The following is a 27,982-nucleotide window of genomic DNA, read 5'->3' as shown; positions in this document are numbered from 1 at the left end:
ACAAATAAAATAAGTCATACAAGCATCATATTACAAGCCAGGGGCCTCGAGGGCTCGAATACAAGAGCTCGATCATAGATGAGTCAGCAGAAGCAACAATATCTGAGTACAGACATAAGTTAAACAAGTTTGCCTTAAGAAGGCTAGCACAAACTGGGATACAAATCGAAAGAGGCGTAGGCCTCCTGCCTGGTATCCTCCTAAACTACTCCTGGTCGTCGTCAGCGGCCTGCACGTAGTAGTAGGCACCTCCAGAGTAGTAGGAGTCGTCGTCAACGGTGGCGTCTGGCTCCTGGGTTCCATCGTCTGGTCGCAGCAATCGGGTATAGGAAAGGGGGGAAAGGGGGAGCAAAGCAACCGTGAGTACTCATCCAAAGTACTCGCAAGCAAGGAGCTACACTACATATGTATGCATTGGTATCAAATGTAAAAGGGGTAACATATGTGGACTGAACTGCAGAATGCCGGAATAAGAGGGGGATAGCTAGTCCTATCAAAGACTACGCTTCTGGTAACCTCCATCTTGCAGCAGAAGAGGAGAGTAGATGGTAAGTTCACCAAGTAACATCTCATAGCATAATCCTAACCGATGATCCTCCCCTCGTCGCCCTGTGAAAGAGCGATCACCGGTTGTATCTGGCACTTGGAAGGGTGTATTTTATTAAGTATCTGGTTCTAGTTGTCATAAGGTCAAGGTACAACTCCAAGTCGTCCTGTTACCAAAGATCACGGCTATTCAAATAGATTAACTTCCCTGCAGGGGTGCACCACATTTCCAAACACGCTTGATCCCGTTTTTCCGGACACACTTTCCTGGGTCATGCCCGGCCTCGGAAGATGAACACATCGCAGCCCTACCTAGGCACAACAAAGAGGTCAGCACGCCGGTCTAAATCCTATGGCACAGGGGTCTGGGCCCATCGCCCATTGCACACCTGCACGTTGCGAGGGTGGCTGGAGAGCAGACCTAGCAACCTCCATTCACTACAAAAAAAGACACATCCGTGACATTTTGGGCCGAACGAAATTTTTTTGTCATACATATGACACTTCTATGACGATAATTGTGACAAAACCCGGTATCATCATAGATGTGGTGGGCTCCTACTTCTATGACAAAAAATCATGACAGAAAATGGGCTTTTCGTCCTGGGCGGGCCGGAGACGCAGCTGCATGACATTCTTTGGGCCGTCCATGACGGAAAAAACCGTGGTAGAAGCAAGGGCGAGGAAAATTTCAGGGAGTTCCCAGTTACGGTGGGAGGTCGGGGGCCGAGCGATGCGCGTTTCTCTCGTGCACGTACGTGCATGTGTGCGAGGCGTTGGCTCTAACTGAACCCGAGCGAGGCGTTGGGCTCTAACTGAACCCGAGCGATTGCACTGCAGGCTACGCGTTACTGAACCCGAGCGATCGATCGATGGTGTTAACTGAACCCGATCGAGCGATTCCTTCGCTACTGCTGCTAACTAAAACTGATCGATGCTGCCTCTAGATGAACAGTGAGCGTTGCGGGGGGGTTTGGATGAACAGTTCCCGGTGGGGGTGGATGAACAAGACCCCGTGGTGTTGCCTCTGGATGAACAGGACCCCGATCGATCGAGCCGGTTGGGGCTGGATGAACAGGACCCCGTGGAGGGCTGGATGAACAGGACCACCCCGTGGAGGGCAGGATGAACAGTAGCCCGTGGAGGGGTGGTTGAACAGGAGCCTGTGGAGAGGGCTGGTTGAACAGTAGCCGGTGGAGTAGCGCGCGGTGGAGGCTGGATGAACAGGAGCCTGTGGATGAACAGTCGCAGGTGGAGGCTGGAGGAGGTCGACGGTGGATGAAAAGTAGCTCGTGGAGGCTGGAGGGGGTCGATGGTGGAGATGAACAGTATCCCGTGGAGTCCCGTTTTGCGGTACGCCACACCCCTCCCGATGAACAGGACCCCCGTTTCGACCGTAGCACTCCAACACAAGTCCGTTTCCTCCGTTTTGCGGTACGCCACACCCCTCCCGATCAATAGGACCCCCGTTTTGACTGTAGGAGGTCCGTTTCCTCCGTTTTGCGGTACGCCACACCCCTCCCGATGAATAGGATCCCGTTTCAAACGTGGCCGGTCGAACACATGGCCGTTTCCTCCGTTCTGTGGTACGCCAGGCCTCGTTTCCATTGCATGTTCCGTCCAAGCCCTCCCGATGAACACGACGCATTCTGTTGCCTCCCCATGAACACGACGCATTCCGTTGCCTCCCCATGAACAGGACCACAACGTTGTTTCTCCGTTCCGACCCAGCCATGTACAGGAGCCCTGGCCGTACGTATGCGTGAGTAGGCGTTCGAGACCCCGCCCGTATGTACACATATGTGGCCGTATTTTCTTTCTTGCACCCTGGCCGCCTCTACTACGACACGTGCGCGCCTCTACATCGACCGGTATATATGTACGTACACGTTCGCGACCAAAATGACAACGCTACGTACGCTTCAACCAGGTGGGTCCCGACTGTCAGGCACTTCCTTGCGTGCGAAGATGTAGCTGGTGGGTCCCAGCAGTCAGGGGGCGAAATACGGTGGCCCGTCTGGTGGGTCCTGCTGTCAGGTGAAGGAATAATTATTTTGCACGTAATAAGGAGGCACTTCCTTGCTGCGGCCGTGGACCCAGCTGTCAGCCTCTCCACGTACAGTCCACGTCCGATGGAAGCCGTTCCTTGACCACATTGACCACGCCGCGCCGAGAGCACCAGGGCGGTGGACGACGGCGAGGCCTAGGAAGGGGACGACGCAGAGCCGGGGAAGACGCGGTAGTGGATGCCCACGCGTAGAGGAGTACGAGGGTTCACTGGTTCGCTGCGGTGTGAGGCTGCCGTCACCGCAGAATAACAGGGGGTGTGGGTGAATAGAGGGATGGCCTGGCCAGCGGTGGGAGTACTAGGGGGCGGTGAGGCCTCCGCCGCATCGCAGCCGGCCACAGGAGGCAGGAGCACGAGGCACGACCGGCGCTGGTTTGGGCGGCTGGAGCAAGAAGACCAGAGGTTGAAGAAGCACTACGGCCGTTGGATGGACATCGTACGGTCATTGGAGCTAGAATCATGCATATTGACTAAGTTGACAAAGCCCTCCGTCCCCGTTAACTTAGTAGGCCCACAAGTCAGCCTGCCACTATACTGGGTCCAGCTAACAGGGGGAGTATTCATTTTTTTGTGCGTAATAAGGAGGCACTTCCTTGCGTGCGAAGATATAGCTGGTGGGTCCGAGCTGTCAGCGGCGGTAAAGTTTTTTTCACGAAATACAGAGGCCCTTTCGATGGGCCCCTGATGTCAGGTGGAGGAATCATTATTTTGCGCGTAATAAGGAGGCATTTCCTTGCGTGCGGCCATGGACCCAGCTGTCGGCCTCTCCATGTAAAGTCCACTTCAGATGCATGTCGGTCATTAACCACGTTGACCAGGCCGCGCTAAGAGCACCAGGGCGGTGGATGACGACGAGGCCTAGGAAGGGAACGACACGGAGGCAGGGAAGACTCGGCGGTTGTTTCCCACACAGAGGGGAGTACGACTATATGAGGGTTTATTGGTTCGCCTGCCGTCGCCGGAGAATAACAGCAGGTGTGGGTGAGTAAAGGGATGGCTAGGCCAGCAATGGGAGTACGGTGGGGCGGTGAGGCCTGCGCTGCAGCAGAGCCGGCCGCAGGGAGGAGGGAGCAGGCAGTCCCACCGGCGCCTGTTTGAGCGGCTGGAGCAGGAAGAGCAGATATTGGAGAAGCACGACGGCCGTTGGATGGCCATCCAACAGTCACTGCTTGTGTGTCAACCTTTTTTTAGGAAAGCCTCAAATCTGTGGAAAACAGCATACATCCCATCTGCCATTATTTCTAATAATTTACAGCCCATTTGCTAATTATTAAGGTTTTTTTGGAGCCCATATTCTTTTTGTTAGCATTACAGCCCATATTGTGGCCACGATTAAAAAATTATACAAAATTTTACATATTTCGGTGCGGTCCGAACTGTTTTTAATCCCGAAATTTCAACTCACATTCAAACTGATTTTAAAAATAAATGTATAATATAAAATCCAACAAATTCTCCACGCATAAAAATTAATGTAATTTCAAATCTCGAAATGAAAAAAAGATGTTTGAAACTAATTGCCGGTTTGATATGTTTTAAAAATGTACAGCCCATTTCTCATTACTGATGGGCCATTTTCTCGGCCAGCCGAATGAAAGCTCTCCTTGTCTTGAAATATTTGCAGCCCAACAGGCCTGACAAAGCGACTTACTTGGGAAATCACAAAAAAAAAAACTGGGCTGTGGTCATGGACCCAGCTGTCAGCCTGTCCACGTACAGTACTCTTCCGATGGAATGTCGTTGACCACGTTGACCACGCCGCGCCGAGAGCACCAAGGCGGTGGACGAGGGCGAGGCCTAGGAAGGGGACGATGCGGAGCCGGCGAAGACGCGGCAGTGGATGCCCACGCGGAGAGGAGTACGAGGGTTCACTGGTTCGGCTGCGGTGTGAGGCTGCTGTCGCCGCAGGGCCTGGCTAGCGGTGGGAGTAGTAGGGGGCGATGAGGCCTCATCGGCAGCACAGCCGGCCACTGGAAGCAGGAGCAGGCGGTCTCCCCGGCGCTGGTTTGGGCAGCTGATGCAAGAAGAGCAGCGATTGAAGAAGCAGCAGGACCGTTCGATTCAAATCCAACGGTTACTGCTGCTAGAATCGTTTGTTGACTAAGTTGAAAAGCCCTGCGTACGCGTCAACTTAGTAGGCCCATAGGTCAGCCTCCCAACCGGTGCGCCCCAAATGTCAGTGGGAGGAATCTTTTTTTTCACGTAATAACGAGGCAGTTGATTGCGTGCGGCTAGGCCAGCGGAGGGAGTAGGGTGGGCCGGGGAAGCCTGCGCGGCATCACAGCGGGCCACAAGAGGAGGGAGCAGGCAGTCCCGCCGACGCTAGTTTAGGCGGCTGGAGCAGGAAGATCAGAGATTGAAGAAGCACGTCGGCCATTGGATGGACATCCAACACTAACTGCTGCTAGAATCGTGTGTTCACTGACAAAGCCTTGCGTAAACAAGTCAGCCTCGAAATCTATGGCGTGTACAGCCCATTTGCTATTATTTTTATAATTTTTACTCATCTTCTAATTCATATGGAATTTATTGCAGCCCGTTTTCCATTTTTAGAATTGCTGGCCATTTTCTGGTCAGTACCAGGGTCAAAAAATTAACTAAATATGTGGGAAATTTTGAAAATTCGCAAATTTTTGCTGGGGAACGAAATATTCTTAATCCAAAAATTAATAGTCATACTAAAACAAATTCAAAAATAAATTAGTACTATATCATGTTAAATCCAATGAAATATGTATAAGATATCAGTGAAGAACAAAAACAAAAAAAGAAACTTATATCCCATTTGCTATAATTTTTTTGGAATTTTCAACCCCTTTTGATATTACTTTTAACAGACATTGACCATACTCTTAAGCCAGGCCGGAATGCATCCCTCCTCGTCTTGAAAGATTTGCAGCCCAGTAATTCGGAGAAAACAAATAGGCCTAGCTTGGGTATTCTTCAAAAAGAAATATTGGGCTACCTATTTTCCCAAAGAACTGGTGCATGAGCATTTAGCTTTATTTATTTATTTATTTACTTATTTATTTACTTATTTATGTTTAGGGGACCATGAGCATGTACCTGGGCCGGATTCATGTGAGAGCCTCCCTTCCAGTTAATTATGGGCTTCTCTATTGGGCCTTCATCAGTGGGCTGCATGTTATCAACAAGTGGAAAATGTGTTCCAAGTTTCAAAAAAAATGTGTTCCGTACGATAAATAGAATGCGCTACGTACGGTATGGGGCACTAAAGGATCAAACCGTGCAACGACTTCCAAAACATTGTGGTTGTCGTTCTAACAACACATTTATTCAACCAACAGACGAAATATACTACTGATTGTACATTGAAAACAGCAACAGCAACAACCCGGGTTGGGGGTGCAACAGAAGCAGTAAGCAGGCCAGAAGAGTGAAGACGCAGCTCGCTCTTCCAAACCAAACATCAGCCATCATTACAAAAGGGCTACCAAAAAAGAACAAGTGTATGCATCAAACTAAATAAAGATCCTACTACACCAAGTGTACGCATCTAACTAACTGGCTCAGTTAGACGTTACTATTTATTAAGCTATGGAGATTGGCTGATGGCTTTAACCAGATGAGTGCCTGACGGGGGAAAGTCCAGCCAGCAGGTCGAAGTCTGATACTTGCGACCCTCTCTCCTACTTTGGGCTATAGAGCGTGGCGGCACATATCAGGGTATGGTGCATGCACAGACGCATGGTACGTCGTGTACACACAGTTTTGCCTGATGAACGAAACCGCACTGCCATCATGATCCTTACCGTCGGTTATCTCCTGGTTAATCGGATAATTCAGTCTGACAAACAGAGAGCGTGTACCAAGGCTACTTACCAACCTCCAGTCAAAAATTCCTGAAGGCCCAGAGAAGCTGGGATCCTGCTCAAAGACCTTGCAGTGACTGTGATTGTATTCCGCGAAACAACACGTCCAGTACGTGCGAACGATCATCAATCTTTCGCCGTCGTCTGATCGAGCCAGGAACCACCTGCAACTGCCATGCCGCTTTTCTTTGAAAGGTTCTGGGATTAGGAAGGGTAGGGACACCAGGCGGCCTACAACATCATATCAAGTTGGAGTCAAATAAAAAAGGGCTCTTGGTTTAGTCAATCTTAAGAACAGCTTGTTATGAGCATGAATATTTTTTCAGCAAATGTTGATAGTAATATAAGCAAGCCATCATGATATCATAGGAAAGTAACATACTGCTGTAACAGCCGTTTGTAGCGATGACTGGAGTAGGCCAGCAATACGTCCAGCCATAGAAGGAGTCGACAGCGTAAATGAAGCCCTTATGTTCAATGGCATTAGAGAACCATGAAGGATGTATGATCCTGCGATGGACGTGCAGATTTATCCACTTACCGCAGTGACCTGTCAGATAGGCGAGGCCGCGGTTGAAGAATGCAATTAGCCTGAAGTCTTTATAATTCACAGATCTTGTGGGCACTTGGCAGATTACAACCTTGAGCAAATCAAACTTGGTATCATGTTGGCTACTGTAAGATTCCGAGTATTCTGGGCCGCGGTGCCAAAGCAGTGCAGTGTTAATCGAAGGAAGGGGGATCAATCGCCGGGTGTAGACCTCCATGAGCATCCAGCTGCCGCGACCGTCGACGAGCACCATCCAAGACGTGTTCATGCCGACCCAGTACATACCGTTAATGTAGTTGAGGCTGACGGGGATCGGACCGCAGTTAAGGGGGTTGATGCTCGCCACCCTACGATCGTTATGTTGCGTGACACGCCATTTCTGTAGATCAGGCAGCATCAGCAAGCAAGGAGCTGGCTTAAAAAGCTCCGGCCTGAGGGCTTTGAGTAAACGGTACAGCCCCGATGAGCACGCGGCGAGCGGCATGGTACTGAGATTGTCCACACGCGAAACAATGGGCTTGATTACCTCTGTGGGGAGCGAATTCCAGCCACTCTTTTGGCGGACGCTGCTCGGTTCTGCCATTGTTAGTGCTTGGGTTTCGGACGAGGGGGGGAGGCGCCTTAGCGGGGATGGAAGATTGGACAAGATTATGTGCGGACAAAGATGGAGAAGCAAATATGTGTTGCGGGAAGTGGACAGGTGATGATGACTACAGCATGTCGCTTGACTTACGGGACACATACCAGCAGCGTAGGGTCATGTCGATGCCAGACAACTTGCTTGAGTGATCACAGTGCTGGTACTCCCTACAATGCTATGCCCTAACTTGCTTGAGTAGAGTAGTAGAGTAGGACTCTGCTCTACTACTAGCACTGGAGGAGTAGTATATTCTAATCTAAAATAGTTACAAACTTTAATGCCCGAGCATGGAACGACTATGAACCATGCTCAAAGACCGTGTCTACGTGGTGTTTGGACATGGGCGACAACCTCAACGCCAACGGTGCTGCTCCTGTTGCACCGTATGTGTTTATGTCCTTCCTGTTCGAAATCGTGGTAGAATTCATGTTTCTACTATGTATCCTACTACTATGCTAGTCCACATGATTAGTTTCATCTCTGTTATAGACGTCATGATTTATTTCGTGCTTATTCGGATTAAATCTCGTAGTAACTTGCTCATATATTCAACTGGCGCAACGTCCCCTACAGCCACTCCCGTTTCATGGACGGCCTGGTCGATGTTGGAATTTTGCTAGTAGGCCTTTATAAGGTGAGCTCTTCTACCACTTGTATGAGCATGAGAAGAGGATACCTACACGCGCGCTCCTCCTCCTCGCTCGCCTTGCCACGCCACGCCTCGTCACGACGCGCCGCGGGTTGCGGGATTGAGCCGAGCCGAGGACAGAGCTATACTCCCACGACCTACCCGGCCCGCACTATATAGTTTCTCACCACCGTTCCAGATCATTGCACCGCCAAGCAAGTCTTCTCCATCCCTCCTTTTGGTGTGCACTGGGAGAAGGGACAGCAGGCCTCCGGAACCCCGCCTCTCGTGATCCTGTACGGGAGAGGGGCGATCAAGTTTTTGGGGAGCGCACTCGCGCGACTGCTGGCAGCGACGACTTCACGAACGACGACTTCTTCCCCGACCTCGGCAACCTCATCCTCGATGACATGGGCGACAACGTCAACGCCGGCAACCAGTGAGATACAGGGTGTAGGAAGTGGTTTGGGAATTTGCATGCCTTTCCAACCAGTGAGATACTCCGTACAAAGTACGACAAAGAAATAGCCATAGAGAAGGAAGCTAAAAGTAAACAATCAAACGAGCATTTGTGCATTTGTTTTGCATTGAATCGTTTCACAAGCTTGACTAGTGTTGTTTTTCTACTTTTACAAAAACCGCATCGTAATGTTAAAACGTGCATTTGCACGTACATAAGTAATAGTAGTACTCCCTCCGTCTAGGTGTATAAGTCTTCCCTCCTTCTTGGTCACGGTGCACAACCGAAGATGACTTATTGACCTGGACGGAGGGAGTAGCACAGTCTGCAAGCATATATTGAGAGAGAGACGTGTAGTGCGATAGTATATAGTAAAGTTTGAGCTATATGCACGTACTTGCAAAATGCATATGAATACACAAGGTTTCCAATATTCCCTTTTACATACTTAATTAAGGACGCTAAAAATTCATGAATGTTCGGGATTTATCATTTGCGTCCCAAAACTAATGAGATCGCCTTACGAAACAAAAATTATACTCCTCCTAAAAGCCACGGCGCTCACAGGAGCGCTTGCGGCGGGCCACGAGTGCCCTTGTGCGCGGCCATTTCCCAGCGCGCCGACACAACGCCTCTTCCTCAGCCTCGCAACTCGCGAGGTGCTGATTGGCAGCTTGCCGGCGGGCGAGCGCGATCTCACCGGTGTGGTGATCCGGCGCCAACAGGTACTCCTCCTCGCTGGAAGCGTGCACCCGGTCCACGTACCGCCAAGCGTAGATGAGGCGCTTGGGCCCGACTGCACTCAGGGCGTCGGCACAGGCGTCCTCCGCCACCCTCACGGCCCTCGCACGAGCCTTTTGCCAAAGATCCAATTGCCTGACTCTCTCGGACGCGACATAGGCCTCCCAGGCAGCTTGTTCTGCGGTGCGCTTCTCTTCCTCGGCCTTCTTCTCTGCCTCTATTTTGGCACGCTCTGCTGGAGGCAAAGCCTCCCACAAGGCGACATCCATTTATTTCCAAAGCTCCTCAAGGCTTGGGGGCTCAACGGGCGGCGCGGCGTTCTCCTCGTAGCGGGAAGTCGACGCGTCCTCCAGCGCGCGCGCTGGCGAGATTGGGAACGCCGACGCATCCACCTCGACGCGTCGCGGCGAGGAGCGGAACGCCGACGCGTCCTCCTCGACTAGTGGCGGCGAGGAACGGAACGGCGACACGTCGCGTCGCGGCGAGGAGCGGAACGCCGACGCGTCCTCCTCGACTAGTGGCGGCGAGGAATGAAACGGCGACGCGTCGCGTAGCGGCGAGGAGCGGAACACCGACGCGTCCTCCTCGACTAGTGGCGGCGAGGAGCAGAACGGTGACGCGTGACCGCCCGCATGGTGCAGCGAGGGGCTCCTAGGGCTTGGGAGGGGCGATGCCATGGTGGTCGGCGTGAGAGGGAGGGGAGGAGATAGCAATGAACGTGAACGTGAGGGGGAGGAGATAGCGATGTCATGGGAGGCGCAGTATTTATAGCGAGCAATGGCACACCTACGTAAGATATGGACTGAGCTGCACTGACTTAACTGTCGGTCCAGTTGCGTCACTGACATGTGGGCCAGACCCCTGTTGGGCCCATATGTCAATGACCGAATGCACCTATAGTTAAGTAATAGCTACGTGGGCATATTTGTTGGAGTAAATTACGAGGGAGCGAATGGGTGGAAATATTGCTGGTCACAACGGATTGGACGAGCGTGTGGGGAGGAGAGTCATGCATGCATATTTTTTCACACGGGGTGGAGTGGTGGAACCGCCGGAGGGAGAAGGAGAGTTTGGCAAGCATATTTTTTCCACACATGGAGAGGAAAAGATTTGGAGACGAACGGGCTTCCTGCAGGTATGGGGAACGGTGCATAATAAGTCATCTTGCATGCCGGGCTAGGTATAGTCTCAAGTCATTAAAAACAAACATGCCCCACACATGTTCATATTTCAAGGTGCACTAAATTATTGCATGCGATGATTAAGGCTGGCCATAATGGTGGTATCTTAGCTGGTATCATGCACACGGGAATAGCAAACATGCTGATGTGGCAAAGAATTAAAGAAGAGAGGGGGGTTAGAGTAACTAGTGTTCATGCATGCATTGGTAAACACATTTTTTGTGGAGAACGACAGCACTAGTTGAGTAATTTTGCAGACTTCAAAAACTATTCCACAATGTGTCAACATTCACAATGTCAAATCAATATTTTTACACTCATTATAAAACATAGTTCTTATACTCATTATAATCAGTACTCCCTCCGTCTAGGTGAGCAAGTCATCTTAGATTGTGCACTGTGACCAAGGAGGAGGGGAAAACGAGAGATCTTAATGTTTATTTGCTAATTAATAGCATTGCATGCAATGAACTAACCACTGCATGTCGTGTTTGGTAGTCTCAAGTCATTAAAAGCATGCACACCCACATCTCCTATTGGTTGATATGTCAAGAAACAAGAAACGAGGTAGAAGTTAATGCACCGCGCCTAAGTGTTTTGGGAGTATTGTAGATATTGATATTTTTAGTATAAATTTGGTTGTGGGATTTCATTGATGCCTCTCAAAGCGTTGACAGGTCTGCTATGCGTGACCTAAAGATGAAAGCGTTGAGCATCTCGAAGTTGATCAACAATCTTCAATTGTCAAAGATTAGCCGTTCGGCCAATAAGGTGGCACACTTAATCACTTAAGATTAGCCGTTCGGCGATCAGTTCATCGTCATCTACACACGTGGATCCGAGATGGTGAAAGCATGGCTTGCTTGCTTCCTACGCATGTTCAACAGTTCAACGGATGAGTGGGTCGCTGGGCTAGATGTTGAGTACACGACAGTCCTGGGATGAGAGAAGGATCTAAAGGACAAAGAGAGGAACAAGCCCGCCGTGATCCAGGTTCGCGTACATAATGTTTACTTGGTCTACCACATATGCCATGCCGACGTTGAGTGCCAAGATTTTAAGAACTTCCTCAAGGACAAAAGAGTGAAAGTCGTTACTGCGTTGGATAGGTCTCGTTGTAGGCCAGCCCTTCGATCTCCAGAAGGCAAGCCTGGTGTCCTCCTCTCAACCTTCAATGTTGACCCTGGCAGCAGCCATGATTGATCCTTCGTACGCTAAACTGAAGAAACCTCATCACGAGTTTCATCATGCATGGGAGTCGAAGACATTAGATGAAGATCACATCCTGTACGCAGCAATGGATGCCTACCTTTGTTTAAATATCTACAAGGGTTGGATGAAGAAGCATAGCCCAGTGTCCGGTTCAAGCAAAGAAGCGTCGGCAAAGAGGAAGAGGAAGAGGGACGAGGACGAAGTCGAGGACGTGGACTTGGACTCCAAGTAGGTGGCAGTGCCGTCGCTCATGCTGGTTCTACTGCAGTATCAAGCGGACTAGTTGCTTATTAGTTTATTTTCAAGGGTGTGTTGTGCTGAGGCCCCAACAAAACTATGTTTATGTTCTTTCTCGTTATTTGAACTCTTTAGTACATACAGTAGTACTAGTACTATGTCTTACTACTGTTCTTCTTGCAGTTGGTACTACTGCTCGTATCTTCGTGTTCCTACTGTACTTAATACGTTCGTACTAGTAGTATAATTTGGGTCAGTCGATTTGTCAAAGAAGTTCGACGGAGCGAAGGAAGAAGACGGCAGAAGAGGTGGAAGAAGCCCTTCTAGCCATCCATGTTGCATCAAACGGCCCACATGAGTCGACTGACCCAAATTGCTCCTTCAGATTGCAGGATCCACGTGGCATTCAAGAAAGGTAGATTTCGCGTTCGCACCCGGTTTGCGGGCTTGACGCGCGCGCGACCAGCTTCCGCCGCGACAGCCACCATGCGCGCCTCCTCCGCGCGGGCGGAGACGACAATGACACGCTAGTTCCTCCTCGCCGATGTGCTGGAGCACGCGCTCGTCCTCCTCTTCGTACGCTGCGTGCATAGACGTGGCTCCACCAGCTGCTCGCGTGCTTGGCAGCGCGGCGGCATCGCGAGGAGGGACTACAGACGATGTGAGCGGGCGAGCCTTCGGCTTCATGGCACAGGGATGGCGGCAACACGGTGGTGATGGGTGAGAAATTGTTGGCCGGAGCAGGCGGGCGCCGGCATGCGCAACAGCAGCGGCGGCATATTGATGAGTGCGCGTGTGGGAGCTTACTTTAGTTTTATATATAAGGTTGGTCAAACTTAAAAGAAACTCATACTAGTACACGTAAACATTAGACTTAGGCAGTGCTTTTATTAGTTACTAGCTTATGTTCTTGCCCATTGTGACCAGCCTTAGTACCACGGCCACGATACGGAATCATGTGCAAGTGCGTGAACCGCGGCCGCGCGGTCGATCGAACGGTGCGTCGCCGTGTCGCGCTCGAAGGACATCCACCGAACCTTTTTGTGTGTGTGAAAACAATCCTCGAATATTACTCAACTTTTTTTCCTGTGTAAGTTCTTGACGCAGCAATATTTCCATATATTTGAATTTAGCTCCAGTTTGTGTTTATTTGGATTTGGACGTTTTAGGTGCGCCCTAGTTTTTTTTAATACTGACTTTGTGTGTGTGACTGAGAGAGAACGTGTGTATGTGTCCATATGTGTGTTGTGGCGGAAGGGCAATGTGGAGACAGTGTGCGTGTGATACAGACATAGAGAGGTGTGAATGTGAATGATCGTGCATGAGTGAGACATAGACAGATGCCGATACGTTGTGTATACATGAGAGAACAGTCTTCTAGTTTACTTGTGTGTGTGTGAGAGAGAGAGGGAGAGGGAGAGAGAGAGAGGCAGAGAGAGGAGCATCCGTAACACAACAACCATCTCTCTCGATTCGTCCGTCCCTCGCACGGTCGCATGCAACACATGCATCAGCGCGCACATTTTGACACCCTCACCCGGCCCCTGCCCACCTCAAGGCCCGCACAATCTCTTCGTGAATACCCATTTCTCTCCTTAGGTTTGTTTTCTCTCAATATCTGACACACACACACACAGAGAGAGAGAGGAAGAGACACACGCAGCACAACACACACACACATTCCCCCGAGCACACAATTCATCCCCATCCAAGGTTATATGGCGACCACTCTCACTTGTGCTTCTTTGCACCCCAACATGCACAACACCTCAATCTTCAAAGAGGGCAACGAGTAGATCGAAGACGGCGACCACACCTCTCTAGAGAATGCGGGGTGATGTGACGACGGCTGACTGACTCCTCCCCCACCCTCTCTCTCTCTTGCACAAAATTACCAATCCCTCTCTCCCCCGCACAAAATTGTCAATCCCTCAACCCATGAGATCCTTCCCCTCTCGTCCATGTTTTTCCTGCTCTTTCATCAAACATGTTGTCTCTTCTCCTTCCACGTATATAGAATCCAGATGCACACGCATCTCATGTATATTACATGTATGCATCTTTCTCACAGACCTAACTTCTTCCTCTCTCTCTCTCTCTTTCTCTCTCTATCTCTCTCTCTCTCTGTCTCGTTAGGTTTGTCTCCTACTCTCTCGTCCACATACATACAATCTTTCCCGCCCTATATGCTCCATCTTCAAAAGCTCTCTCTGCATGTTTCATTCACACATTGGGATATGTCAAAATGTTGCTTCTATAATGGCTGATGTAGAGTTATGGTTGTTCTTATTGCATCCTACAAAGTAATAACTATGAAATGCATTTAGATTCTCATTTGACTGGGATTATGTGAGTTTGAGCATGTTGTGAAGTACTATAGACCTTGTATACATCTTGGGATTCGACAATGATTGTAACTATTGAATTGTATAGACCATTACATTCGAAGTCAATAGCCTAATATATTTATTTCACAATTTCAACAAATGATTAGTTCACTACAAACTAAGAAAACAAATGTGTACTCCCTCCGTTTTTATTTAAGTCCGCGTATTAGCATTGGTCAAAGTCAAGTTTTGTAAACTCTCAGAAAGCTTATAACAAAAAATATTAACATATACAATAAAAATAAATACCATTAGATTCATTATTGAATGTACTTTCACATCATACATATTTGTTATGGTAAATGTTTATATTTTTCTATAAACTTGGTCAAACTTTAGGAAGTTTGACTTCGGTCAAACCTAATATGCAGAGTTTACTACTACTACTCGCTGGTTGCTTAGCCGAATCACTCAACACGCCAAACAGGGAGTCCAGTGTCACAAAATTTTGAGGTCGACGGGAAAATCTCCCGCGACCCTGATTCGAGCAGTGGGAAGTTACCATCATAGCCTTAGGAATAGGCCTACGGATGACGCTTGGTAGGCGGCTGTTTTCGTAACTTCAGGTTCACCCTACCCAGCCAACCCCACCCCGGCACCCAGAGTAGTACACATGAATACTCCCCAATTTCTATCCCCACCGCAAAATAGACTTCTCCACGGCACCGCAGCCTTCGTGCTCCTCCCCTTTACATCGGCGCACTCGTCCACCGCAGCGCATCTGCCTCATCGACGACCTCGTACGCCGCACTGGAGCCGGTCCACCGTCGTCGTCGTCGTACACAGAGCCTCTTCCCCGGCATCGTCTTCCATAGTCTCGGATCTGCTTCCCGGAAGCTGACGCCAAGTGCAGAAGTACCACCGTCATGGACAATGAACTGACTCCCGTTGCCGACCATGACTCACAGAGGCCGCCGCGACCATCGTTCTCCTCCTCGATTGGTAATGTGCGTATTGAATCACTTAGCAGTACATGTGCAGTTCCAATTTTGTTCATACCTACCCTTCAAATTTCCTAGGTGCTATTGTTCCCGTAAAAGTAATTGGTTATAGCCTCCATTGTCCAACAGAATATCAGCTTATAATTGTGCGTCGCTCCTGTATCGTGCTGTGCTTGGGTAGGTTTTTCATCTGCAACCAGTAGTGTGGCAAATGATGGAAAGGTTTTTAGAACTAGCAAAATGCCCATGCGTTGCACGCATCAAGATGCATTTGTATGAGTAGTTTATCTTGTTGGAGATGCTCTAACATGGTAGACGAGTGCTTTAATGTTGCCCACAAGATGCGCGAGTATTACTAGTAGTATATTTTTCTTGCCATGTTGAGATTTTAAAACCACGAGTGCGAACATGCAGAGGAGCAATGAAGACCAAACACGGGATATTCGGGACATCTTCAAGGAGCGTGGCAAGTTAAAGAGGAGCTGCCCTGAACCTGTAAAACGAGCTTTGGTAAGTAACACCCTTTCAATTACTTTCGTGTAGCCTCATGTTCTTCGATGTGTATATGTTGTAGTTTTTGTTTCTCTTAAGCGTGGTGTTCTTCGATGTGTAATAAGAAGAGTCTTAATCGTCCTAATGCTTTCGTTTTTAGCTTGATGTAGGAAGTGGGTGTTCTCACCTTGTAGCCTATTTTTATTTATTTTTTCCTTTTGAATTCACTTCTCCGAGTTCTGTTTATCTGGCTTCTACTAAATGGATCTAGGTTGCTCTGAGTATTGATCTAAAAAAGAAGTAACTTCATGTCAGGATGCAGTTCCTGCGAGGAGGGAAGTATGGTCAACCTCGAGATCATGTTTCCAAAATGAGGCTGGATTACACACAAGGTGCCAGTTCCCTAATGATGTTGCATTAGACACAAGGTGCAAATTCCCAGATGATGTTGGATTACACACAAGCCAGGTGGAGTCGTCAGTTGTTCGTGTCCTCGTGGCATTAGTAAAGGTTGAAAGAAAGCGTGCAACAACCCTTGAGAATGTAGCTGAGTTCCTGAAGAAGCGAAAAGAGCAATCAGATGCTCTCTTCACCCAAGCCAAAGAAGAGATGGAAGAAGCCAGAAATAAGCTAGCAGAGGCAGAGCAGGCTAGGCGTCTCCTGCTATCTAAAACTATTGTCAATACAAAATTTCCTTCATAATAGCTAGGTTCAAATGTTTATCCAGTCAGCATGCCGGTTGTGATGTCCGTGCATCTACTGATGTGGCACAAAATGTTTTTTTTGGGTCATGTAATAATAGCAATTACTTTCCAAACAATAACAGACGAAGCATTGGACATGGTATAGTTCACGCGCAAGCCCGACATTCCAAGTTCAACTTCCACATCAAACTCATGTTCACAGATATCTGCACATTCATACATAATGTCCACAACCATGATTCACTTCAAAGCCAAAAAAATGTGAGGAGAGTTATAAATAAAGAAAATCCCCTAGTAGTTCCTGCTACCAGTGCGAGCACAACAAGTCAGGACCATGCGTAAATTAATTATATTTTAGTCATTTTTTGTGTTCTAAAATGTCTGCCGGCTCGCGGAAGGACATGTTGCCGGCACATGCGCGGATTCAATGAAGGCAGGCGGGGCAGTCTTAAGCTGGTTGCACACGGCGAGGAGGCGTGCTCAGCCGGGCCTGCAGCGAGTGCGGCCCTCTTGGCCGGCGCGCCGGTTCAATGCATGCGCTATGAGAGGTCGCGTCCGTGTCAGAGCAATCACTCCCTCCAGTCCTTTTTTGTTTGGGTATAACAAAATCTCGTTTTCCATTCACATTTTACAAGTAAAGTTCGTGGACAAACTTTGACCCAAAGTACGATGGGGACTAGTAAACCAGAATGGAGGTAGTAGTTTTTTTAATCGAAGAAGGGTTTCCCCTTCCGATTTTCATTAAAGAAAACCAGCATCTAAATCTAAACCATAGTATTTGCCCTAGAACTACCAGGTTCAACATCTCGCAACATAAACCCATACAACCTCCATCGCAAAAAAACCATACAACCATACGCCAAGGAGGTACGTAGTACTATGAATTCCATTTTCGCTCCATACCAATCGTTCTAAAAACTACTTACTACTTATAACGCGCCATTGAAAATCGGAACTCTTAACCCTGCTAAAAAATTGATATTTTAAACGTGGCTACTAGATCTGTGGCAACTGGCGAGCCACCGCGCTCCAAGTCATTCACCTGTGGTCCCGACCATCAACTCCTACGGATCAAATTATCACGCGAGCTGACTATTCCTACAAAGGTGCTCCACCACGTACCCGATACCCGCGAATGTAGCAATCGTGCCCCTAGGGTTTTAGGGTTTATTTGTTAACGTCGCCTTTATGTAACACTCATGTGTGCGAGACAGCGAGAGGCCGACTGCGTGCGTGCGCCTCTTCTCTTCGTATATGTACTCCACCGTTTGTCTGGTGTCCAAAAAATTATAATAACTACTAGCAATGTGCCAATGCGTTGCCACATGAGCAAAGTAGATTAATTAATACATATTCACCAATTTGATAGAAAAAAGTCTAGCTTTGAAATACGTATATCACTAAAAATATGTTATGTTTCACTCAAAATATATTCCTTTGGCGGTTTTGATGAGATAAGGGAGGAATGTTGTTGGTTTCAAGATTCGAGAAGTGGTATATGTCTAATTTCTACTCTTACTAGCAAGATGCCCGTGCGTTGCACGGAACATCAAGATCTTGTGGGAGAAAAGGATGAACGAGGGAAGGCCTTATCTGCAAATGTGGTGAAGAGTGCGGGTAAATTGCCACATTTTCCTTCCTATCCGTCAGATATAAATCAGACGACCTACATTGCATGATGGCAGGCCCACCATCATCACCAACTCTATTTTTTATCCCTACTCTTATAATAAGCATTGTCGGTGATGATCGTGTACCTGCCATCCTGCAATATAGGCCGTCCGTCTATATCTGACGGATAGGAAGGAAACTATGGCAATTTTGCAAAAAGATACCCACACCCCTCTCCACATTTGCAAATAAGGCCTTCCCGCGTTCATCCTTTTCCCCCACAAGATAAATTACTCATACAAATGCATCTTGATGTTCCATGCAAGGAGTTGCAAATAAGGCATCTTGCTAGTTGTTGCAAAAAGCCCATGTGTGTGTGAGAGAGAGGGCGAGTGGAGGAGGACGGAGTGCATGTGTGACAAAGACACAAGGAGTGTGTGTGCGATAGGTATCAGCTTAAAATGAGGCGATAGTGTGTGTGTGTGCACGATCGAGAGGGCGTGTCTCAAGAAGGGAAGAAAAATCTACATAGATACAAGGAGCGGGAGAGAGACATGTATGCGATGGTGGAAGCACGAGTGTGCGGGTGTATAAACCTATCTAGAGGCTAGCTAGTCGATAAATGTTTGTGAGAGAAATACAAGTCGGGGTGCGAAAGCGGGAGTTTTGTGTGTGAGAGAGAGAGAGACGGTAGTCGGGAAGGGGAGTGGAAGCAGGAGTTGTGTGTGTGTGTCTGTGAGAGAGAGAGAGAGAGGAGACGGTAGTCGGGGTTGTTTGATCGGTAAACAAATGAATAATGTCAGTCTGGGATGGAGACGAAAAGGAGACCGCAACAAATGTTGTGTCTACAAGAGAGATAGAGAGAGTAATTTTAGTGGTATGAGTCATATGTAGAGACATATAGGGTGTGTGAGAGAATCCCATAGAGAGAAAGACAAAGTGAAAGACGAGTGGAGACTGTGTGTTTGGCGGTGAAAAAGAAAGCTTAGGTACCGAGTGATACCAGAGAACAGTAGAGACGTGAGAGATAATGAAAACTGTGTAATTTATAATGATAGGGAGAGTGTGACACTTCTCAAGGGAGACGTCGAGAGACCATGTTTGCGAGGATAGGAGCAACATGAAGTGAGCGTGCGGGTGAGCTGGAGAAAAGAGAGTGATAGCTACCTGAAGGAGCATGCATGCGAGAGAGATGGGCATGAAAGGAGTGAACAAAAAAGGGATTCAAATATTTGAATTCGAGATGATCATACATGTAATCCATACTCAAACCAAAATTGATCTATCAAACATGCATACTCATATGAATTCACGCACATCTATGTTATTTAATATGTAGATATTACTAATCCATACATTTTAGTAGAACATAATTTGGTTAAATTTTTTCGAATTCAACCTTAAGATTTCTAGATCGTTGTATTTGTAAATCATATTATACATATAAAGGAGCATAATTATTTGTTGTGCTTTTGAAAGTATATATAAAAAAATGATGTATATAGAATGTAATTCCAATTGAAAATGGATCCCGCCCGGAAAAAAAATAGAATACAAACGGGATTCGAATTGAGTTGGCACGGTAACGTGCACTCTGCAAAATTTCAACGAAACGGGGAAAGTCGTAGTAACCGCCCGAAACCAAAATCTGCGAGATGGAAATCACTACTGCCTATCCCTGCCACGCAAAGCCTATATGCTAGATTTCTATAGGTTTTGATAGAGGTAGGTTTGTAATTTCACCCAAACGTGACGTAACCGCCTCTCACCCGGATTCATACATGATGGGCGCCAAAACACAGTGTGTCCTTGGCCGAAATCGACTCCCTCCCCGATTCATATTCATACACGGTGGGCGCCAAAAACAAACTCTCGTCGGCAAATATTCGGTGTATACGAGATTACCGTCCTATCCCCAACCGACTAGTGTTGTTGTGATGTAGTAGAAATTTGAAACAGGGGCTAAGTTTGTAAATTTCCTCGCATTTGAGACAAGCGCGCCCTGAATACATGGTTCCCCCCTTCCTCTCTACCTCCCTTTTCCCCATTCGTACTCCGTGGGCGCCAAAACACCCTCTCCACCCCACCCTCCTCCGTCCGCCGCTGTCCGCCACCCCATCCACCGCCGTCCTCCTCCACCATGCCAGAGATGATACCCCGACGCTGTCGTCCATTACAAGAGATCGACCTCTCTCATCCACGGCTTCGGACCGGGATCCTTGCATCCCGTCCTCTCGCTTCATCCCCGCCGTCATCCACCTTGTCGGCGCTGCTCCTATGACCGTCTCGTCCACCGCGCCCCGCCACCACTGTCTACCCTCCTAGATCTGCTTCCACGCCGCCGATAGCCATCGCTACCGCAGCATCATCAAATTCTCAGCAGATGCGTACACGGCGCCGCACCAGAGGCGATACTCTTTCGTATCTGCTCAACTTATTTATCACAGCAAGAAAATAGATTGCCACTTCTTTACTCTGATTTCTTGTCTTGGTTGTGAAGTTGTCTTTGTCCGGTTTGCACCTTCAGATCCGCCATGGCACGCTCAACACCATACTCGCAATGCTTATGGTTTTCCCCTTTTATATTCCACACTAGTTAAATCACAGTAGACTAAATTTCAAAATTGGGTCAATCGATTTTTCAGAGCTCGTCGGAGTTCACCGGTGCGATCGAAGGGGCTCGGGTGGGGACAGTGGTTGTGGGGGGCGGTAGTGGGGCCTCGTCGAACGAAGAAAACTCGACACGGGTGGGTGCGGGGGTGGGGGTGGCGGAGGAACACAAGCGGTGGGGCCGGTGGTTCCGGCGGCGGCCCATGCGGTGTTCTGTATGGGAAGCATAGTATGTTCCTTGTCAGGAAGGGGAGCAGGGACATCTGCAGTCAACAGCTGATAGAGCTGGCATGTACGTGATCGATAGGCTTTCAATTACTAGCGGCAATACAACACCATAATTTCCAACCAGTTCCACTTTCCCGATTTATATATCCTGGTTATGGTGTACCCCTGTTATGTACACTATGATCTGCCTAGTTGTTGTGTGCTATTGTTATCATGGTTTGGCAATAAACTCTCTATACAGTATATTATGAACCTATCATCTACCAGCTATCCTTACTTCTGGAGCCTATTTTTTGTGTACTTGTGCCAGATTATATAAATGCATGCACCATATTACAGCACACATGAGCTCTCTTATCAGAATCCAGTGATAGCACACAAGTGTTTACAGGGGCGCCCCTATATTAGAATATCATCTGCATTACAAAGATAATCTCACAACTATTTATGTTTTCATGGTTCTCAGATATTATACGCAATTACAGTGAATATCAAAATCCGCGCATCAGAAGAATATTGTGGAACACTGCAATGACTTACAAAATTGGCAGCAAGGCATTGAGTGCCATTCTAGAAGTAATGAAACTCGTACGCTCCCCACCTGTTGATTCTTGTTCAGAATATCATCCTAATGACTATTCTAACCTCGAGGAGTCAAAGGCAGATGGCCTGTCATGTTCACCCATCAAGGTGCCTGTTCTAATTTGGCAAGGTTTTATTGATTGCGCGTATCTTACATATGTTGTCTTGCATTTCTTCTACTTTGTTGCACTGCCATCTGCTTAGTTTACTCATCATATATGTCAAGATGCCATGCCCATCCATTATCAATACATATTCCATCTGTCATCATACCATGTTTTTCCACTCAAATGTTGTTCTTGTGCATCAGACATCAAAAAGGAAGAGGGTGATTGCCGAACCTGAAGGAGCACCAGCAAAGTCCTTTAAAAACGTGGTGGTGCCGGAGAAATCAGACAGCACCCCACTTATATTGGTTGTACAACCAGTGATACAAAATGTAGGACCGACTCCAGCAGACTGTACCCATACTTCACTTGCCACACCACTAGCCCCGCCACACAGGACCTGCACTCCAGCAAAAGGTATACCGATTTCATTTGCCATAGCACCAGCTGTACCACAGAAAAATCCCACTCCAGCAAAAAGTACAGCAAGTCCACCGGCCGAAGACCTATCCCAACTGCAGAGACGACCAATTCCTGTAGATTGGAACCCCATTCCATTTATTCCCAGTTTAAAAGACAATGCTTTCAATGTTGTTAGGGACTACGTGCATATATTCCCATCATGGGAAGATTATTGTGAAGACAAACACCATTTTCACATCTTCCTGTCCAACTTACGTGTAAGTGCTATTATTCATGGTTATTATTTTCCTGTTTTCTGCTGATTGAACACATCAATGATTTACATTACATTGTTGTAACTAGGCGAGGGTCAATCTGGATAATCATGACGAGCAAAGCTTGCTTGTGCTTTTTAAGGAAGTATTGCAGCAGTATCGGTGTTACCTGAGGAAATCACACTTTGATGGCAAGTCTATAAACGAATTTCCGGTGAAGTCTCCTGTGCTAAATTTAGAAGACATTGAATGGAAAAACCTTGTTATGCACTAGTCTCATTCCCAGGATGAGGTATTGTCTATGAAATCACAAGACAATTTGAACTTCTACTTTTCCGCATGTGCCTTATGGATCTTTTTTGCAGGAAATCTGCTCGAAGAAGAATTCTGGTTTGACAAGAACAACAGGATATCACAAATATGTTGTCTGCTGCTTTGCTCTTGTTAGCACCTGTTGTCCTGTATCACTGTACTTGCATACATACCTGGTTCATTATGTGACAGTAGTATGCATGATAGCTTGCTTACCAATTGTTCACTCTAAATTATCTGATCTGTATGAATGGTTACATTAGTGTAGAATATATCCAATGCCAATGTTTTTTTAGCTCTGCATTCTTCTTGTAAGTATATGTTGTCCTTTATCAGTGTACTTATAATGACATGTATTTGTTCATGTACCATCACTCTGCAGCTTATTTTCCTTTGCCCTCCATTTTCTACACATCAAATCTATATTTACTCTTACCATAAGGTTGGTACTGAAGAAGTTTAGCTGTGCATTGCTCTTGGCTGTACCTTTTGCCTGTATTGCTGCACTTACATTTATAGCTACTTGGTTATGTAGCATCACTCTTCATCTTATCTTAAATATTCTCCATTTTTTCGTATATTATCACATCTATATTTACTCTTAACAAAATGTAGAATAAAGGCAATGCTTTTGAAGAAGATTCTATGGTAAACTTCTTGAATTGCCCCCCATCAGCATAGACAAGGCCTTTATAGAGCCTGTCTTCACCAATAATGTAAGTTTATCCATCTCAAGCCTTCAAACTTTGTTGTATATATTTAGTTAGGCATGACTGCAACAACTGTTTATTTTTGGTGTTTGCATCAAATTTCTTGTTTAAAGTTTATTATATGTAGTTCATAAACAAAAGTTCGTCCTTTCTCAATTTAAGTTTTCGGTTGTACAACCAAGTCCTTCTTCATACCATGTAAATTAAACTATACAAAGCAAGTGATCTTCTTTTGCACTGCATGTATGCTTCCATTCTTCATCTATAATCCAGTGGTGTGGTGAACCTACCCACTACAGCACAATGTCATATTCTGTAATGTCTTAACTATGAACAATGTCATATCATTCTACTATTATTTAAACCGTCTCTTTATTTGCCAATCTGAAATGGTATAAATTGACAGCACACTAACCATTGATACTTATGAGTTCTTGATATGTAATCCAGTGGTGTCGTGAAGCTGTCAACTCCTTCACAATGTCATTTCCTGCCATGTCTTAACCTGAACAATACCATATTGTGTTAATGCAAATTTAAACTGTGTCACTCTATTAGTCAGTAAGAAATGTGATGAATTGTCAGCACTGATACTTTTGTATGCAAAACTTGTCAGCTGTCTGCTTGTTTATCTTTCATATTGAGGAAGATATAAGTGTTGAACAAGCGCAGTCTCATCATCTTGCTCAGCTGCTTGCGCTGCAGCTCCCCAGCAGGGCTAACCTTTCTTGAACTCTATTGAAGTGTTGTCGGTTTTGTATATTATTTTGTCAGCGTGTTTATTTGCACTGGTGGCGGTCTTTGATGCCCGGTGTATGTAATCTATTGTCTGCTTGTGCTTTATTATCGTAGTGGCAAACTTTGATGCCCAGTGGATGTAATATGCCATAATTTCTTTATTGTATAGTATAGGTTTTTTCTTATTCACGATGCCACAATTATTTTACTGTATATATATCCTGTCTTCGCAGTAAACCGGCCAAACCATAAAATTACGGTACATAATCGGGCCGTCATGCAATCACGATGTAGGTTGGGCCTGAAACGTGTCGATCAGCTCACGGGCCGGCAGCAGCCCGAAATGAACCCCGGCCCATGATTGTGCGAATCAAATCACGGGCTGTTAACAGGCCGAAAAATTGTCTCGATCCTTGTTTGGCCCAATCAGATTTCGGTTGCGAGCAGGCCGGATGCAAACCGGGCCGTAGTTAGGCCCAACTATATGACGGGCTTTTAACAGGCTGAAATTAATATATGGTCGAAATGTTAAACGGGCCCTTAACAGGCCAAAACTAATATTAGGCCGAATTACTAAGTGGGCCTTTAGCAAGTGGGCCTAAAAGCATAGTGTCCAGTTGACGGGCCGAATCTGATATGGGCCATAATTAGGCCCAAAACCTCTTAAAGGGCCGGACCTGATCTGGGCCGTAATTTGGCCTAGAACGTGGTAGGCTTTTAACGGGCCGGATCTCATATGGGCCACTATTAGGCTCGGAGCGTGGCAGGCCATTAATAGACCGGATCAAATATGAGCCGGCATTTGGCCCAAAACATGGCAGCCAGTTAACGGGCCGGCCTACTAGGGTCCTCAAAATCTTGTGGGCCTATAGCTGGGTCGTCCCATTAATGTCGGTGAAATCTCGTGGGCCTTTAGCTGGGCCGGCCCATTATGATCCGCAAGAATTTTGTGGGCCTTTACCTGGGCCGGCCTATTATGGCACACAAAAATCTTGTGGGCCTTTACCCGGGCCGGACCATTATGGCCCGCGAAATCTTGTGGGCCTTTAGCTGGGCCAGCCCATTATGGTCAGCAAAATCTCATGGGCCTTTAGCTGGGCCGGCCCATTATGGTCCGCAAAAATCTTGTGGGCCTTTAGTTGGGCCGGCCCATTTAAACTTATTGGGCCGTGCCACGTGTCGACGTATCATAGGCGCCTTCTGTCCAGTGAGTGGATGACATCTATCCCGACGATGAGCCAACACGTGTTTCCTCTAGCCAATGATGATTTTACATGTGGAAAATCCCCATTGGTCGGGGCTGTTAACGGGTTATCGGATCCAAAACCCGACCCGATAGATTAACGTTGTTACGGTGGATGCCACGTGTCGGTCACCCTTGACGAAAGCACTTGTGTGACGCGCGATTTATCGTCATGGAAGTGGACACTTCCGTGATGATAATTTTGGTAATGTCATGGAACACTTCTACGATAGCACAGTATGACTATCTTGATTCTGTCATAAATTTGTCATGGATGTACATGCATGACAAAAAAGCGACCTACTGTGACAAACACGTATCATCACGGAAGTGTATTTTTTTGTAGTGATTACAAAGGAAGTTGCGTTACACGGTCCAACCCAGCGCGCGCCGCTTAGTCACTGACGTCACGAAGGCTTCGGCTGATACCACGACGTTGAGTGCCCATAACTATTCCCGCGTAGTTGGTTAGTGCATATAGGCCAGTAGCCAGACTCAGATCAAATACCCAGTTCTCGTTAAGCGTGTTATTTTGAAATAACCGCGAACGCCGACCAGGGCCAGGCCCACCTCTCACCTAGGTGGTCTCCGCCTACCCTGTCGCTCCACCTCAAAGTAATAGTCGGGGGCCGTCGGGAACCCAGGCCCACCACTACCTGGATGGAGCCACCTGCCCCTTCAGCCCCCACATCGGAACCACTTGCGGGTACTCTACGAGCCGACCCGACTTTAGTCACCACAAGTATCATATATTATGTATAAGTATATATCCGTGATCACCTCGCGAGTGATCACGGCCCGATAGTATAGCATGGCAGATGGACAAGAATGTAGGGCCACTGATGAAATACTAGCATCCTATACTAAGCATTTAGGATTGCAGGTAAAGGTAACAACAGTAGTAGCAAAGACAGGCTATGCATCAGGATAGGATTAACGGAAAGCGGTAACATGCTACACTACTCTAATGCAAGCAGTAGAGAGAAGAATAGACGATATCTGGTGATCAAAGGGGGGCTTGCCTGGTTGCTCTGGCAAGAAGGAGGGGTGGTCGTCGATGTAGTTGATCTCGGGGGTATCGGCAGCGATCTCGGGGTCTACCAGAAAGAAGTAATGGAGGGGGAACACAATAAATAACAGGGCAATCAAAGCATCACAAAGCATAAGAGGGCAATACGCGGTGCTAGGTGTGCCCTAACGCGGTACGAAGTGATACCAACGAAGGGGGAAAACAACCGGGAAAGTATTCCCGGTGTTTCTCGTTTTTGGACAGATGAACCGGAGGGGGAAAGTTGCGAGTTTGCTATGCTAGGGATGTGTGGCGGACGAACGGGCTACGTGTCCGGATTCGTCTCGTCGTTCTGAGCAACTTTCATGTACAAAGTATTTTCATCCGAGTTACGAATTATTTTATATGGTTTTTCAAAGTTTTAAATGATTTTTTAAATTTCTGGATTTAATTTAATTCGAAATACTAAATGGGAAAACTGCTATGTGTACCCAGAGGGTAACTAGCCTCTTAGTATGACAGGTGGGGTACAGGGGTCTAGTCAACAGTGCAGTCAAAAGGTTGACCAGTCAAACTTTGACTGGTCAACAGGGTCAATGGACCCACATGTCATGGGGTGTAAAATTTAACTAGCACTAAATAAATCTAACAGGGCCTCCCCCCTTTTTACTAGATACTAATTGGGGAGGTTACCCCTCTAATTAAACTAGGCTTGGACCCATTAGGTACTGGCCCAGGCCACGGCCAGCGAAGGGGTGAGCCTGCTTGCGCGGCACTGATCGAGGCCATGGACGAAGCCGGCGGCGATGGGCAAGAGGGACGCGCAGCCGGCAGCAGCAGGGGAGCGGCGGCGTCGGGCGATGCGGGTGAGGGGCAGCGTTGTAGCACGCAAGGAGCAGCAGTAGTGCATAGCGGGCAGCAGTAGCAGTACTTGCCGCGGCAGCGGCAAGAGCAGCAGTACGAGTGCGGCAGCGGCGGCTGTAGCGGGGCGCGCCTCGGGCGGCATGGACGTCTGTAGGCGGCCCGGCGAGCGAGCGCCTCGGGCGCAGCCTGAAGGGGCCTGCAGGTGAGGTAGGGCGCGATAGTGAGGGGGAGGCAGCAGCAGAGTATGTACGCAGGAGCTCGGGCTCCGGCCATGGTGGCCATGGACGAGCACAGGGGCGGCGCCTAACGGGGTGGATTGAACTAGGGAACGAGGGGAATCGGTCGGGGACCTCACCGCGAACCTGTAGAGGTGCAAAGCAAGCTCGGGGAAGGCTTGGAGGCGACAAATTGAAGCGGCGATGAGCGGCGGCCGGAGGTGGAAGATGACTCGATGTAGGCGATGTAGTGGCGCCGAGCTTCAACGGGAGGCAGTAGAGGAAGTAGCGGGCGACGGCGAAGTCCAGGGGCACGACCTCAGGCTTCGGGGATGACGGGGAGTGCGCGAATGACGACGGCCATGGCGGTGGTGGTTCGGGTGTGTGCGGGAAGGAAGAGAACGGGGCGAGGGGGAAGGAGTGGACGACTAGGGTTCGTCTAGGCGTCGGGATGGT

At 47.9% G+C, this 27,982-nt stretch overlaps 1 long non-coding RNA gene across 2 annotated transcripts; it reads right to left on the bottom strand.

The window, feature by feature from the left end:
- Positions 1-15: 15 nt before the first annotated feature.
- Positions 16-27,982, bottom strand: LOC147965484 (uncharacterized). 2 transcript variants are annotated; one of them, XR_015608371.1, is made up of 4 exons: positions 27,667-27,982; positions 26,461-26,535; positions 23,873-23,962; positions 16-306 (listed from the first exon to the last, which is right to left on the bottom strand). It is a non-coding gene; the product is annotated as an uncharacterized LOC147965484 (long non-coding RNA). The 2 variants fall into 2 exon arrangements; XR_015608370.1 differs by lacking the exon at positions 16-306 and having other exon boundaries at positions 21,519-23,962; positions 27,667-27,978.

The sequence above is a fragment of the Triticum urartu genome, chromosome 6A (genome assembly GCF_056163025.1).
Source record: "Triticum urartu cultivar PI428250 chromosome 6A, HENAU_Tu73, whole genome shotgun sequence".
Classification (NCBI taxonomy): domain Eukaryota; kingdom Viridiplantae; phylum Streptophyta; class Magnoliopsida; order Poales; family Poaceae; genus Triticum; species Triticum urartu.
This window is presented reverse-complemented; position numbering and strand designations above follow the sequence as displayed.